The sequence below is a fragment of the Grampus griseus genome (genome assembly GCF_964374135.1).
Source record: "Grampus griseus genome assembly, chromosome: 12".
NCBI classification, from domain to species: domain Eukaryota; kingdom Metazoa; phylum Chordata; class Mammalia; order Artiodactyla; family Delphinidae; genus Grampus; species Grampus griseus.
In genome coordinates, this window is record NC_139006.1 from 22792080 (window position 1) to 22805855 (window position 13776).

Consider the following 13776-nt stretch of genomic DNA (forward strand, 5'->3'; position numbering starts at 1 on the left):
GATTGAATAAACAGGGAAGAAGAAAGTCTAAGGAGAACTTCATAGCTGTCTTCAAATATATGTGAGGCTGTCTGGAAATGCAGGAACCACAGATACAATCTGTGTTGTTCCAAAGACAGAACACACAGACCCAGGAGGAAGAAGTGGCAGGGAGGAAGGTTTGGGCTCAACATATTGAAGACTTTCTCTCCCATGCAAGGTGCCTGGCACACGGATTTTAATGTTTTCGTTAGCAATTAGAGCTGCCCATGACTGCTTCTTTTTTGTTTTGAATGAGTGAATGAGTTTTATATGGAATTTTGATGTTTTTGGAAAATTTTTAAAATTCTTTTTAATCTCTATTTTTATTTATTTAGTTTTTTTAAAGAAGATGTTGGGGGTAGGAGTTTATTAATTAATTTATTTATTTTTGCTGTGTTGGGTCTTCGCTTCTGTGCGAGGGCCTTCTCCAGTTGTGGCAAGCAGGGGCCACTCCTCATGGCGGTGCGCAGGCCTCTCACTATCGCGCCCTCTCTTGTTGCGGAGCACAGGCTCCAGACGTGCAGGATCAGTAGTTGTGGCTCACGGGCCTAGTTGCTCTGCGGCATGTGGGATCCTCCCAGACCAGGGCTCGAACCCGTGTCCCCTGCATCAGCAGGCAGATTCTCAACCACTGTGCCACCAGGGAAGTCCTATTTTTATTTTTACAGTTTGATGATTTATCACAGAGCAAACACCTAAGTATCTACCTCTCATTCAAGAAATAGATCATTGAATTCCCTGGAGGTCCAGTGGTTAGGACTTGGCGCTTTCAGCTGTGGCTCGGGTTCAATCCCTGGTCGGGGAACTAAGATCCCACAAGCGGAGCAGCGCAACCGAAAAAAAAAGATCATTGCCAGCATTCCAGAAATTGCCTTTGTACCTCTAGCAAAGGGCTACTCCTCTCTTCCCCATAAAAGTAACCACTATTCTTTGACTTTTTTATCCGTGACTGCTTCTGACTGTAATGAGTTCCCCATCACTAGAGGTGTTCAAGCCGAGTTGTCCAGGATGTTGCTCTATGGATAAGAATTGAATCAAATGAATATTGAGGTCTCTTCTAGGTGTAAAATTCTATGACACTTATTAAAGGTAGAATTTCAACAGAGAGATTTTGGGAGCAAAGCAACATTTTATAAATCCTTTTCCCAAAAGGCAATAGAGTGAAGTTGTTAAAGCTGAGGGTTCTGGAGTTAGACATTGCCTGGGTTCAAACCCTGGTCATCCTACTTACTAGCTGTGTGACCCTGGGCAAGTTTTTTGCTCTCTCTGTACTTCAGTTTCCCCATCTGCAAAATGCGGTCCATAATAGTGTCTCTATCACAGAGTTATCGTGAGAACTAAGTGAGTTAATATAGGTAAAGCACTTTGAAGAATGCCTGGCACAAAGAGAGTTAATGCTCAATACACGTTAGTTACAAGGTATTATCTGATACCCTTGCTACTCTGCAGCTTTTTACGTCTTTTCAGTATGTGGAAGGAAGTCCCTTCTACCATAATTGACCCTGACCTTGTTTTTTCCTAAATCATATGCCAGCCATGGCCACTGTAATTAACCAGTGCACTGTCTATCTCCTGTAGGCAAGCTTTAAAGCTAAACAAGCAGGCAGAGCCTGTGACGCACAGTTTATGAAGGATCCTGCTGATGAAACTCAATCACGGCCGTGGACACCTTAACCCTGACACATGCCTGGCAAGTGGTGGATGCCCAGTAAATACTTGTTGAATGAATAGATGAACTTGGCAGGGTTCTTATTATTTCCTACATTTTATTTATTTATTTTTGATTCGGTAATTTCATTCACATGACTTAAAATTCAAAAGGAACTAAAGGCTATAGAGTGAAACACATCCCTCCCACCCTGTCCCCAGTTTTCCTCCTCATAGGTGACTAAGGTAACCACTCTCTCATATGTCTTTCTAGAGTTATTTTAGGCATAAATAAGTAAACATACTAGCATACGCACGTTGGTTTCTTTCCCTCCTTTTTAAACAAACAGCCACATACACTGTTCCAGGTACGTTTACTGATGTGGTCACAGAAGTGGGGGTGAGCATGGGCGCACTAAGGAGGAATTAGAGAAGAAAAAGCTCAGAGACAGAAAATCAACCAGGCAACTCTTGCATCAACCCACATGTAAAGTGATCAGAGCCTGGGCTAGTATATTAAAGAGGGTAATCAGGGAAAGAATTGTTTGAGTGGGTTTTTTTTTAAGTTTTACACCAGGGTAACTGCCACCACAATCAAGATATAGAGCGTTTCTGTCACCCCCAGAAGTTCCTTCATGTTCCTTTGTAGCTGTGCCCCTCCCTGGGCCCACATACCCACTCCTCTGCTTTGTCAGAGTTTTTCAGCTTCTGTGTTTCAGGCCTACGTGGTGTGGTGGGACCTCCACTCAGCAGAGCTAATCATAGTATTAGTCAACATCAGTGGCACTTCCTCTGGGCTGGGCGTTCTACTAAGCACCCACTCGTGCTCATCCATTTAATCCCTTCCACACCAAAGGAGGCAGGTCCTGCTGTTATCTCGATTTCTGATGAGACATCTAAGATACAGAGAAGTGAAATCACTTGCCCAAGGTCACAAAGCTAGTAGAGCCAGAATTTTGAACCCAAAGCAATGTGAAACTAACCAAGAAAATACTCAAACTTCAACAGAAAGACTTCATTACTATTTAACCAGAGCAAGGGAGCGGGGTAAGAATCCTTCGCAGGTTAATATAGAATGGATTTGTCCAGCAGTCTTCAAGTGTGCTTTAAATGGCTGGTAGCCTTTCTTCATGGGCATTAGTCAGTCAGCAGGCAGAGTTTCATGGCCTGGCCTTCGATGTGCACACCCGCCACACCGCTTTCTCCTAAGAAATTACAACATTCAGAACTATCTCTTTATGGTAAAGAACTGGTGTGGTTAGGGTATTACTGAGAAGACAACTATCTCTGCCTATCTATGGGTCCAAGAATATGCATGTCATTCTGAAACCACAAGGAACGTGGTTAAGTCCCCTGGTCACATCTCTCAACAAAGATTTATCTGTTTTGCTGTTGCCTCCAAAGAGCTTTCCTCCTGGACTAAGATGTTAATTCACGGTGATGTCTACTAATGGGCCTTCCCTAAAGAGGAGCCTATTAAAGGAATTAATTACATTGAAGGTTCAGAAAACTTCCCAGCATAATGAAATGGCTCCCCAGCTGTAACAGCCTGAGAAAGAAACCACCGATCTAAATCCTGAGACAAGTTCCTATAAAGTGAGAGGCAAGTTTGCTCAGGTAACTACAGACCCTAGGAGAAACAAGATAGTGAAAATGTTAACAATGAAACCAATTTTCACTCACTGATGGGGTTGTATTAAATGTAGATCATATTTTTCCAAAAATTTCAAGTTCTTTATTACCACCTCTTTTATGAGACCTATGTTTGCCACTTATTAATACTACCAATTAACATTAAAATGCAATTTTAATGTTTTTTTAATAAGAAAATAGTTCTCTCCAGTCAACATAGAATAAAAGGTAATGGAGTTAGGATGGATTATGTGGCACTCAAATTCAAGAGAAGGTGGTAGAATTATCCTTTCTGGAAGTCTAGATTGGTTTCAGTGCAGTGTTGCCTAAAGCCCTGGGAGTAGATGAGATGACTTTCTGGTCTCTTATTCCTCTGTATGGCCTGCTTGTACACTGTCCAAATCTCCAGAAATGACAATAGCAGAAGAAAAAAATAATGGCAGAAGATTAACTGTAGTGCTAGGGATTGTGCTAGTTACTGATAAACCACCAATTTGTTGGTTTCCAGGTAGACTGAGGAGGGTAGCGTAATGTGGAGAACTGGCTAGCAATTTGGCAGAATCTGGGTTTTAATCTTAATCTTGGTTCTCCCTTTATTTCTGGACAAGTCATTTATCTCCTCTCTTCTTCTGTTTCATTAGCTGCAAAATGCAGATGGTGACCCACCTAGGGTTTTTAACAGCCAGGAGGTAGATGCAAGGGGTGGTGACAGCCCACGCTAAATCTGGCCTTGTGCCTGGAATCCCTCTGCCTGGGCTCTGGGGTAGTTTGGAGGAGGAAAGGAGAGCTCCCTTGGGGGCCCAGCCCATTCGCCACTGGTTCTAGAGAAGGCCTGATCCCCAGGAGCCAGGGGAGACCATACCAGTCCTCTGGCCCCTCCTCCAGACATTAAGGTTACTGTTGAGCAAAAGTGAGACTTATCTGAACCTAGTCTACCGTCAACTATAACATGGGCTTCACTTGGAATGAACTCAGCCTTAAGGTTGGGGCCCAGGGGAAAGGTTTTTTAAAATTATTATTATTAACGAAACTCATTTACAATTACGGTATACATAGAACAGTCATTTACATGCTATAAACCCTTTAGGAGATTATGGTGGTGATACACTATGTAAACTGACTTTGAAAAGTTACAGAGGTTGCGAGATGATTAAACACCTTTCACTCTCCTGCTATTGTTTGGATTTTAAGTGTTTCTTAGAATGGGCAAGTGACATAAAATCTAACCTACTTCTAGCTAAAACTCTAACAGTTCTGATGGAAACTGTTAAACCAATTCTGCAACCAAAAGACAAACGGCTTAAAACTGCCAGGTATCAGTATTATTGTATTATTCCCTTTAACAAAAACTTATAACTGAAATTTATAGGTAAGAATTTACAGTAAGCAGCAGGTACTTGGAAACTTGTCAGTTAAGGTTTCCCATTAGAGAACTTCTGCTGTAAGCTTTTTAAGCCTCTAAAGTCAGAAGAAAGAAAAAAGAACTTTCACAATTAGTTTCTAAGGAAATTATACAAAAGTCATAATAACTAAGAGAAAAGTTTTAGACTGTCATTTCCAACAGGACATGATCTCCTAAAGAAAAACACATTTTTTTTTTTTGGAGAAGGCTGTATATAAATAACAATCAAAATCTATATTCTTGATATATTTCTAAAGAAAATAGTTAACTAAATCTCTTTAAAGTGATTTTATTTCCTGCTGCTCCCCCAACCTCCTCAAAATTGAGAATACAACAAATATTTGCATAGGTTTATTATTCACATTTAATCATGAATAATTCACTTTGTACAAACAGCTGGGTAAACAAGAGATTTGGAGTTTCCTTTTTCTAGAATATTTTTCCCTTGGCTGAAAGGAAACAGCATCAGTGTGGTTTTATATGGTTTTCAGTGCCATCCTGTCCTCCCTCCCTCGAGCAGGAGGCATCCCCTCTTTTATGCTTTTTTTTTTTCCATTTCTTTCTTTCTGTCAGTTATTGGGCTACACCTCACAAATACATTTTTTTTTAAATTATGGAATGAAAAATGAGCTCCACCACTCAGTACTTTGGTCTGCAAGACAATATCAAGTATATGTTCACGGACCTGCTTTTGTGTAGATACTCTCACAGTGTTGGGAAAAGATCCTTCTGAGCTCCGGCCTCATCATTAGATCCTTCACCTTCTATCACTCATTAACAATTTCACAATTCTTTGACTATCTACCACAAAGCCGGCTCTCATTTCCCTCTTCTCCTCCTCCTCTCGGGCCTACGTGAGGAAGTGAAGCACGCATCACTGCACACAGGTTTATCCAGGGCATTTCAACCTGGGCAAGGGGGTATAATTTACCAAAGGTCAAGGATCCTTCCAGTTCTGTGAACGTCACCAACCAAACTGTGATAGTATAACTTGTGGTTTAGAAGAGAATTAGGCTTGCTGTATGTAATTCAGCTATGACCAAACTGGGGGTGGGGGGTGGAGGGAGGTCACAGAATACCCTTGAGAAATCCCTGCTCTTTGTCATGACCTGGCAAATTAAGAATTTTAGCCACCCAACAAATGCCATGCGTCCACCCTAACTGCATTAGTTGAGCACAAAACATGGGCATAGGGATGTATGTATCCTCTCTTCAGCAACACGTATCATAAAATATGAATGCCATAGAAGTATGGCCAAGAGCATTCCAGAGAAAATTAACCACGATTTGAGTTAATTAAAAATTATTGTTTTCTTCATTTAACAAAAGTGCTTACCATGTGCTAGACATTTTCTAAACACTTTACACACATAAACTCTTTAATTCTTATAACAACCCTATGAAATAGGTACAATCCTTATCCCCATTTTACAGATCAGGAAAATGAAGCACAGAGAAATCAATCAAGTCATTTGCTTAATGTCACCACAGGAAGTGGTAGGGCCAGGACTCGAACCAGGCAGCCTAGCTCCAAAGTCTGTGCTTTCAATAACCATGCTGTACAATGAGTATAAATACCTGCTTATGGTAAAAAGTTTAGAAAAATAAGAAAAACATAAAGAAGAAAAAAAATTACCCATAGTCCCACCACCCATTTTTGTGTATTTTCTTTGTGTATGTGTATTTGTGTGTGTGTGTACAAAAGCATTTAATTTAGTGGAACTTCTTATCTACCCCCCTCTCTCTTTCAATTAGCTATACCTTACGAACATTCTCCCATAGAAAGATATTACTTTGATTGCACAAACAATTGTCTTAGTCTACTTTGTAAATACCAGCCCAGCCAAGTTTGGAAGCACTTATTTATGATTGGTGGGGTAGAGTAGGGGGCTGCTGATTTAGTAGAGGCCTTATTTCCCTAAACTCAAAGGGCTTCCCTGAAAATGGGCGCAGAATGGTTTCTTTTAAGTGACCTGAAAAAATGTGTTGTGTCTAGAAACATAGCGTGACTTTTCCCTTCAAAGCATTTCATGTTATGTCCACTTCATATCGTTCAGTTTCCTTAGGGGCGGGGCAGGGGGAGTGAGTCTGGGTGCAAAGAAAAATGTAGGCTAGTCAACAGGAAACCTGAAGTCCCTGAAACAGCACAGTGGCCACTAATCACACCCTGGCAGGGCTGCTTTCTCTTTGACAGGTGTTGCAAAAATAATAATAAATGTTCGAAAGAACCATTTACCTGGTAAACAAAACTGTTATTAAAAACTGGTGTTATACGCCAAGACACTGAAGAACAGTCTCTGAAGCCAAGACAGTAGTGGTCATAGCTATGACCTGTGACAGCTTTGGGCCAAGTCACATGCCATCCCGTCAACAGCCAGGGAGGTAAACAGCACAGCTATGTGCCTGCCGACCTAACCTCAAAACCTCTCAGGAGCACAAGGAAATTGGCTTGAAAAGACTGTTTCTTTTTTTTTTTTCTCCTTGTTAATTGAATTTCTAGCACTAATTAAAGCAGCAGAAACAGAAAAACATATACAAAAGGGGAAGTCAAAGAATGACCCCCCGTTTCTGAAAAAAACAGTCATCCAGTCATTAGAAACACAGTTGCATCAATTCTCACTCTTTCCTTGAGCTGTTTTACCCATTTGCAGGTGAGGCAGTGGAGAGCAGGGCCGAGGGCCAAGCTTTTCAGAGGGCCCTCTCTGGGAATTACTTTCATATGCACATAAATTTCCACAATAAGTACCTTCTGGAGTTCGCATACAACGAAGTTACTCTTCCAAGCTTCCTGCCCACTGTTCTAACTTGAGTTGTGCTACCAGAAAATCAGGTGAGTATCTCAACTGCTAAGTCAAACTTGGCTTTTTCTGGAAACTGGAACTCACTAACTTGAGCCCCTAAATCCACCCCCCACCCCACCCCGTCTTCCCTTTAAATTACCTCTTACCCATAGTCACTGGTCCTAGGTCCCCTTGGAGCTGTTGAGGCAGGAGCTGTCTGAAATTTAAGATTCAATACCAGGCAGCCAGATGGATCAAAAGAAATTTTTCTTTGACCCTAAAACTAAGGTCAAATCTGTTTTTCTTTCCGTTGCAAGTGTTTTGAAAACTTCTTTCTGTCTGAGTCTTCTAACCCCGGGGGAATGACAAGGCATTGGGACTAAACTAATCAGCTCTTCTAACCAACAACCTACTAGGGATGGAGGGTCACCACTTCTCCCAGATCCCATAGAGCCTCCTTCAAGGGAGGGGTTGATCTGGGGAGAAGTGAGTGGTGAGGACCAGACTAACAGCCTGTCTCTGGAGAGGACCTGAGCAGACAATAACCACAACGCAGGACAACACAGAACGCACCTTTACGTAGGATTTACAGAGTGCCTCTAACGTATATCATTTGTTTGAAGTTTCATATCTGTCTCGTGAGGTGGGTAACGACCACTGCCCACAGCCCGGAGAGGTTGTGTTGGCTGCCCGGATCACAACATTCACGTAGAACCTGGGTCTGAGGGTTGCAAGGCGTGCATGGTGGCCTTGCTCTCCCCCACCCTCCGTCTCCTTGGTCCACACCTTGTTCAGCTCAGTATAGGGCCTTCACTGCAGTCAAAGGCTGTCTTTCTCTAAGGCACACTGATCAGTTAAATGACTCTGTTAAACGGTGAACGTCTGGTCTTGGTGACCCTCTACCCCATCCTGAAGGCTTCTCTCCTATGACCTCGGCCACCTCCCATTCTCCCAGGACTCCCTGAGGCAATACCACAGCAGGCCTGCCCGCCTGCGTAACCACTTGGGCCTTGAACCTAGACCTTTTCTCCCACAATTAAACCCACTTACTCTGCATCTCATCTCTCCAAGCCCTACCAGGGGGGCAATTTGTGCTAAGAGACTACACGCTGGCAATGGTATAACAGTCTAACACCCCAAACCGCCCGGGGACCACTTGCTGGCTGTGTGTGTTTGGGCAAGTAACTCAGCACCCACCCACGAATGTCACCTGTAAAATGCACGTAACAGTTGTTTACAAGTGAGGATCAAGTGAAATCATTCAGAATGTCATGTAATCAACTGAATTCCTTCTCTTCCCCTCAACCCTTCTTTCTCTCCTAAAGCAAATCTCAGGGCACTGTCCTCTCTCACCCAGTTTACAGTAGCAGCCCTTTGACCAGTCTCTCTGCCTCCAGACATGACCCCACCACACACCCTCCACCCTGGCTAAAAGAATCCTTCCCAAGAATGAGTATGAACAGAGTTTTGTTTGTTTGTGGTACGCGGGCCTCTCACTGTTGTGGCCTCTCCCGTTGCGGAGCACAGGCTCCGGACGCGCAGGCTCAGCGGCCATGGCTCACGGGCCCAGCCACTCCGCGGCACGTGGGATCCTCCCGGACCGGGGCACGAACCCGTGTCCCCTGCATCGGCAGGCGGATTCTCAACCACTGCGCCACCAGGGAAGCCCAGTATGAACAGATTTATCCTACCTAAAACCTCCAGTGGCTCCACAGGGCCTCAGAGTCAAGTCCAGACTCCTCCGCGCAGCCCATGTGCCCTGCGTGCTCAGCCTTTGTCCCCCTCACCAGCATCCCGGTGCTCAGTGCCCGGCGGGCATGTGCCATGCTCTCCTCTTCCTCCAGGGCGGTGAGCAGGCTGTTTGCCTACAACCCTCTCTCCCAGTGGCCTTTCTCATTTCTATTCATTCTTTAGTTTAAGCATCATTTCCTCTAGGAAATCTTCCTGAGTTGGGTCAGATGCCTTCCCCTGTGGCCCTGTCCTCTCCTTCTTCTCATCCTGGCACCTAGAACACACTGTAACTGCCTGGCCGCCCACCCCTTGCTTGCTCCTAACTCTCTGGGGCTGGGCAAGCAAGAGAGGGGTGAATATTCACCCTGGCACCTTTCCTGAAATACATAAGGCGGTCAATTATTTTAAGTATGTTACTCTTACTTGAAAATATTTGCATTTCAAAATGCCCACCCTTTTCTTTGCATCTCAAAATCCACTCAGCCTTCAATGCCTTATCCCAAATAAAAGAGTAACTTTGGAATATTAAGTCTAGCCAGTGAATATAGTATTTTTTAATCTAAATGAAAAAGGGGGGGCTCATATGATAATATTATTACAAGATAAATTAGTGTTAATACTTCTATGGCGGGGCTTCCCTGGTGGCGCAGTGGTTAAGAATCCGCCTGTCAATGCAGGGGACACGGGTTCGAGCCCTGGTCTGGGAAGATCCCACATGCCGCGGAGCAACTAAGTCCGTGCGCCATAACTACTGAGCCTGCAATCTAGAGCCTGTGAGCCACAACTACTGAACCCACGAGCCTAGAGCCCGTGCTCTGCAACAAGAGAAGCCACCGCAATGAGAAGCCCGCACACCGCAACGAAGAGTAGCCCCTGCTCGCTCTGCAACTAGAGAAAGCCCGCGCATAGCAATGAAGAGTAGCCCCCGCTCACCGCAACTTGAGAAAGCCCGCACACAGCAACGAAGACCCAACGCAGCCAAAAAAGTAATTATAATAATCCTTCTATGGCATATTCATACAAATATCTCAATCTATTCTTATAATACTCCTATGGATTGGACTCATATTTTACAGGATATGTTAGTTATGACTCTACAATTGCAAGTGGCAAAACCCATCCTGAGTTAGTTTAAGCTAAAAAAAAAAAAAAAAAAAATTGGAGAGTTTGCTATGCCCATGCAGGGGTGGAACCCAAGGCTTATAGTCAGACGTTGCAAAGGGATTAGATTTAGAAACTGCAAAACCTTTAGAAACCCAAGGTTACTGGGGTCTTGTTTCTGCTTCTTTCTACACATACAACCCATTCTTCTCTCTCTTCATAATGGCTCTTTCTGATACCCAGTCCATTGGCCAAAGATGGCTGCCCATGGTCCAAGGTCAACAGTCACAGGCCCAGCTACATAGGGAGGCTGAGAGGCTGCCCCTTGGATCCAGGCACTGGTCCTCCCGGGAGAGGGTCTGATGGCCCAGCTGAGTCAGGGAGGGGGGAGTGTGGACCACAACGACTGGGAGGGGTGGGAATCACACCACACAGAGGCCCATTCTCCCGACCCTGTGGCAGTGAGGAGAGGGGCTAGGAGGGGAGGAAAATGCCCACAGAAAGGGGTCCCCTACGAAGAGGTTAAGGGACTTGTCTGAGAGCAAATGAGGCCCAGATGGAGCCAAGATGAGAGAACAGGTGTCAGACACTGGCTTTGCCTAAAGGTCTACAATCATGTTTTAAAATCAAGAATCAGAAATATTGAGACTAGGCAGAATTATGACATACGGACCAAGATATGCATTCTACAGTGCACGTGTGACACTAAATATACGTACTAAACACCCATTTATAGAAATGGCCTGTCAGCAGCATGGCAGGAGGGACATTCAAAGCTCTATGGAAACATTTTGCCAGAGCTTAAAATTAAATTAAAACAACCTTATGTTAAATCCCAAACAAGAGGCTTCCCTGGTGGCACAGTGGTTAAGAGTCCTCCTGCCAGTGCAGGGGACATGGGTTCTAACCCTGGTCCGGGAAGATCCCACATGCCGCAGAGCAACTAAGTCCATGCACCACAACTACTGAGCCTGCGCTCTAGAGCCCATGAGCCACAACTACTGAGCCCATGTACCACAACTACTAAAGCCCATGCACCTAGAGCCCGTGCTCCACAACAAGAGAAGCCACCGCAATGAGAAGCCCGCGCACCGCAACAAAGAGTAGTCCCGGCTCACCGCAACTAGAGAAAGCCCACACGCAGCAACGAAGACCCAACGCAGCCAAAAATAAATAATAAAATAAATTAATTTTTAAAAAAAACCCAAAGAGAATTCAAAACCAATTAAGTTTATAAAACAATCATGTTTAAAACAACAGTAATTTCAAAAACACATTTAGTTAATTCATTTAACTTCAGTAGAAGTGGTTTTTTAATATTGATCCTATTGGTTTTAAATTTGCTTTTAAGAATTCTGTAGACACTTAGAAGCAAAAGAGATTAAGCAAGTAGAGGTGGGAACCTGCCCTGAATTTCCTCTTAGCTGTGCGCCTTGCACCCATCCACCTGGGAGCCTCCACTGTCCCTCTATGAAACCCTGGCTTTCTTCTGAGCAAGGGTGCAGCCCTGTTCGAAAAATCTGTGGTCTAGCCCAGATGGACGAATGAGGCCTAGAGCAGTGGTTGTCAAACTTGAATATAGAAAAACACCTGGGGAGCTTTTCAGAAATACAGATTCTCAGACTCCACTCCCAGAGACCAGATCCAAGGAGTCTGCAATCCTCCCAGGGAGCCCAGCCAGTTCTGACTGGGGGGCTGCTCCAACCCACTTCAGCAGGAGCCATCATTCCTAGGCCACTAGCTGCTGAGCCAGAACAGAGACCCAGGTTTCCTGATGTCCAGTTCAATGCTTTTCCCACCATACTCCACCGACTCTCCAACTCTTCAATTGTTAAAATACAAACTTCACTATTTTAAAAAAGACCAGAATCAGACAACAATGAATGGATAAACAAAATGTGGTATACACATACAATGGAATATTATTCAGCCTTAAAAAGGAAGGAAATTTTGACACACACTACAACAGGGATGAACCTTGAGGACACTATGCTAAGTGAACTAAGCCAGTCAGAAAAGGACATTTACTGTATGATTCCACTTATATGAGGTACTTAGAGCAGTCAAAATCACAGAGTCAGAAAGTAAATGGTAATTTTCAGGGGCTTTGGGAGAGAGGAATGGGAGTCATAGTTTTTTTGTTTTTGGGGGTTTTTTTTTGTTTTTTTGCGGTACGCGGGCCTCTCACTGTTGTGGGCTCTCCCGTTGCGGAGCACAGGCTCCGGACGCACAGGCTCAGCGGCCATGGCTCACGGGCCTAGCCGCTCCGCGGCATGTGGGATCTTCCCAGACCAGGGCAAGAACCCGCGTCCCCTGCATCAGCAGGCGGACTCCCAACCACTGCGCCACCAGGGAAGCCCGGGACTCATAGTTTAATGGGTACAGTTTTAGCTGGAGAAGATGAAAAAGTTCTGGAGGTGGATGCTGATGATGGTCGCACAACAATTGTGAATGTGCTTACTGCCACAGAACTGTACACTTAAAAATGGTCAAGAGAGTAAAAGTTTGTTATGTATATTTTACCACAATTTAAAAAAAAGGAATCAAAATTTTCTCTGTCCTCCAGCAGATTTCACTTACCATTTTGTGGATGGGAAGACACATGTACAAATCAGTTGGCTTCTGGATGGGGGCTCTGGACGTTAAGGTCAACCAACTGCTTTAATCGTGTGCCTTCAGCCACCCCCAGAATGGTCCTCTCTCACAGTCACTCCCAAGGTGCTGCCTTTTGATGTTGCTGTGAAGTTCTGCATCAGCACCTGCTCATGCCTCAGTCTAACTAACACCTGCTGAGGGGGTGACAGAGGCCCTCGGGTCATGGAGGCTCACCCCAGGGGAAACGAGGGAGGGAAAAGTGGATGCTGGAAAGTAACTCTGGAAACGGTGACAGTGGTCCTGAGCACACATGAAGTGAAGGCCAGGGAAAGCATTAAGATGGGAAACTCTGTGGTCTTTTGCAAGAACCCCTGTAGCATCGCAGCTTCCTAGGAATATGGATGAAGGTCGTGAAGCATGGGGTAGAGATCACTGGAAAATAGGCTTCCTGCCGCCTGGGCAGACTTTCGGACCTTCCTCTCGTGATGCTCAGCCTAACCTTGTGCAAAACCCTCTCCCAACAAGGTGTGCAGATTGAGTTGACCACTGAAAGCCTGCATCCACTTATGCCCAGAGACTAGCCCTTCACTGGAACTTCAGCCTAAGCTGAACAACCAATTGCTCAGAAGTTATAGGAAAGGGCAAAGCTGAAAATCCATGAGTTGTACGTAAGTCCTTGGCGACAGCTGGGAACCCAAATTCCATTCTTAGTGGAGAAAGGGGGCCTGAATTGCCTTGAGCAAGAAGGGAGAGCAAGGAAGGAGGGGAAAAAGAAACAGGGGAGAGGTCAGGACTGACACTGGGGTGAGTTTTCTCTCCCTGCCCTGAGTTCACATGGTGGTCGTAAGTTCACGGTGTCAGGCAATT